Source organism: Microtus ochrogaster, chromosome 2, assembly GCF_000317375.1.
Source record: "Microtus ochrogaster isolate Prairie Vole_2 chromosome 2, MicOch1.0, whole genome shotgun sequence".
Lineage (NCBI taxonomy): Eukaryota > Metazoa > Chordata > Mammalia > Rodentia > Cricetidae > Microtus > Microtus ochrogaster.
In genome coordinates, this window is record NC_022010.1 from 7,231,540 (window position 1) to 7,234,650 (window position 3,111).

At 46.4% G+C, this 3,111-nt stretch overlaps 1 protein-coding gene across 2 annotated transcripts in view; it reads left to right on the forward strand.

The window, feature by feature from the left end:
- Positions 1-3,111, forward strand: part of Taok3 (TAO kinase 3) — a 191,254-nt gene that overhangs the window by 107,699 nt on the left and 80,444 nt on the right. The window lies entirely within an intron of this gene.

Below are 3,111 nucleotides of genomic sequence, written 5' to 3' on the forward strand. Positions count from 1 at the left end.
CTCTGTAGACCAGGCTGGTCTCGAACTCACAGAGATCCGCCTGCCTCTGCCTCCCGAGTGCTGGGATTAAAGGCGTGCGTCACCACCGCCCGGCTTGTCCCATGTATTTTGTGTGTGCATTTTTGCAGTGTGTACATGCTTGTGGGAAGTACGGACTGTGGTCCAGGGACTGGACTCCAGTCAACAGCAGTAAGTGCCCTTGCACGTTGAGCCGTCTAGCCGGCCTTCATCCGAGAATTGTTTTTTAAGATTTATTTATTTTTATTTTGTATGTATGAGTGTTCTGCCCTTATATGTGTGAGTGCACCACGTATGTGCAGTGCCCACAGAGGTCTAAAGAGGGCACCAGATGCCCTAGGACTGGACTTACAGACAGTTGTGAGCAACCACGTGTTTGCTGGGAATTGAACCCAGGTCCTCTGCAAGAGCAGCCAGTGCTCTTAACTGCTGAGCCATCTCCCCAGTCCTCATTCTAGAGCTTTTATTTTTGCCACCCCCCTCCCCATTCCATTTGACTGAAAGCCTGGCACTTTGCTAGACACTGTCCCTGTACAGCTCTGACAGAGTGACACCACCCCTGTGACCCTGGAATGGGGCACGCTTTTTTTCCACGCAGTTTGTTTTTGTTTTGTTTGTTTGCTTTTATTTTTTATGTGAGTGTCACTAAGTCTGGCATGTCACACACTATTAGAATATGAAGGTGTTAAGCTTCGCAGTTAACCACATTGAGCATTTTTGCTTTAAGTCCAATTTAGCTGTATATGAAAGGTTGCTTGTGACAAGCCAAGGTCTCTTGCTTACAGGAAATGGACGTTTTGTTCCTAAACATTGTGTGTAAGCACTTCTGTTTAAGGAGCTATTTTGGTGTGTGCACATGCATTTCTGTGAGTGTGTGCATGTGTGCCTGTACGTTTTCTGTGTACATATGCATACAAGCATTTCTCTATGTGAGCAGTGAATGCTACAAGTTGAAAGTCAAGTGTCTTCCTCCGTCACTTTCCACCTGCGGACAGTGTTTCTCACTGAACCTAGAATTGTCTCATTTGACTGGACTGGCAAGCTAAGGAGCCCCCAGGGGCCCACTGTATCCACCTCCCAGCACTGGGATTGCAGGCACACACCCCTATATCCCACTTTTACATGGAGACCGAGCTCTGCTCCTCATTCATGCAAGGCAAGCTTTACCCTCTGAACCATTTCTCCAGCCCTTAAGAGCCCTTCAGCCATCTAGACCACTGCTTCCTGTCTGAACAGATGTTAATCAAAGGAGCATCTTATCTGGAAATCAGTCGCCCTGGGTAAGCTCAGCGGTCTTAGAGGAGTCTAGAGAGATCTCACTCAGTGCTGCAAGTTCACGGAACCAGAAGTCTGGGCAAAGCCTCAGGAACTCTTCCTCCTGGCCTGCTTATTCTTCAGTTACGCAGAGTTCTAACCAGCTCCCTCTTGGTTTCCATCTACAACTAGTTTGACTACTGGTTAGAAGACACTCTTGTAGGCACTGAGCTGCTAGAGGCGGGCAGACAAACAGCACCAGCAGTGGCGTGGCCATGCGGAGGAAGTAGAGAGAGCAGAAGACTGCAGCCACAGCGAGCCTGTGAAGGATTGAGCAGAGCTGTGACAGCAATGCTCAGGACCTTTTAACAGGCACAGCACACCTCCTTCCTGTCCTGGGGTTTTGTTGTTGTTGTTTGGTTAGTTATTTTGGTTTTTCAAGATAGGTTTTAGAGCCTGTCTTGGAACTCTTTCTGTAGACCAGGCTGGCCTCAAACTCAGAGATCCACCTGTCTCTGCCTCCTGAGTGCTGGGATTAAAGGCGTGCACTACCACTGCCTGGCCCTTCCTGTCCAGTTTTAAAGATGTGTGGGAACACAGTGACTCAACATAGTGATTCTGCATAATAGTACACAACCATACATGTAGGCAGAGACTGCTTGTTCGTTTCCAGCTGCCCAGACCCAAATAATGACACAGAAACTATATTAATTACAACACTGTTTGGTCAATGGCTCAGGCTTATTCCTAGCTAACTCTTATGTCTTAAATTAACCATTTCTATTCATCTGTATATCACCACGAGGTTATGGCTTACTGGTAAAGTTCTGGCAGGGGGTTGTCTTTCTCCTTTGGCAGCTACATGGTGTCTCTCTGACTCTGTCTACTCTCTCCTTATCTCTTCCAGCCTGGCTCTATTCTGCCTTGCTATAGGCCGAGGCAGCTTCTTTATTAACCAGTGGTAATAAAACATTCACAGCATACAGAGGGGAATTCACATCAAATGCACAAAGTGGAAAGTGCAATCTGAGTTTGGATTTTAATCCTGTCTTGGGCTGCCATGCACCCCCACGGTCCTCCCTGATAATGCTGGACTGGGCCTCATGACCACAGGGGCCACCAGTTCTCCACAGAGCATAATGGTCCCCTGTCACCTGTGGGTCATGTTTCCAGACCCCAGTCGATCTTTAAAGCCATAACTAGTACTGAGCTCTGTACATGTTAAGATTTTTTTCTTGGTTATACATGCCTATGATAAGGTACAAAAAAAAATTTTTTTTGAGGCATAGGCCCAAAAGGAATAATCCTGAATGGTCTAGGACTCACTGTGTAGACCAGGCAGGCCTCTAAATCAGAACTTCTTGCCTCTGCCTCCAGAGTGAGGGAATTAAAGGCATATGCCACCACACTATCTTGATAGAAATTTCTAAATTAGACATAGATTAACAACAGTAGGAACTGAAGTAAAGCTGACAGGTGTCTGCTGCAGTGGAATTGCCAGCATCACTACTCTTGTGCTTTTGTCCATTATTGACTAAGATAAGGATTACTTGGATACAGCTACTGTGGTGCTGTGACCATGGTACTGTTGGGCGGGTGGTGTATACAGCGGAAACTCTACCAAGGGCTGATTCTCATGCAGAGCAGGAAAGAAAGATGTACATCTTAAAGCTTGTGACTTGTTTTTTCTGGAGTCTTTCATCTACTGTATTTGGATCACACCTGACCATGAACAATTTAGCCAGGATAGGAAAAAATCACAGCTGTAATCATATCAGGGTACTGTGTGGCTAATCTACACTGTATCACAGATATGGGGTCACTGCACTGTGTGGCTAA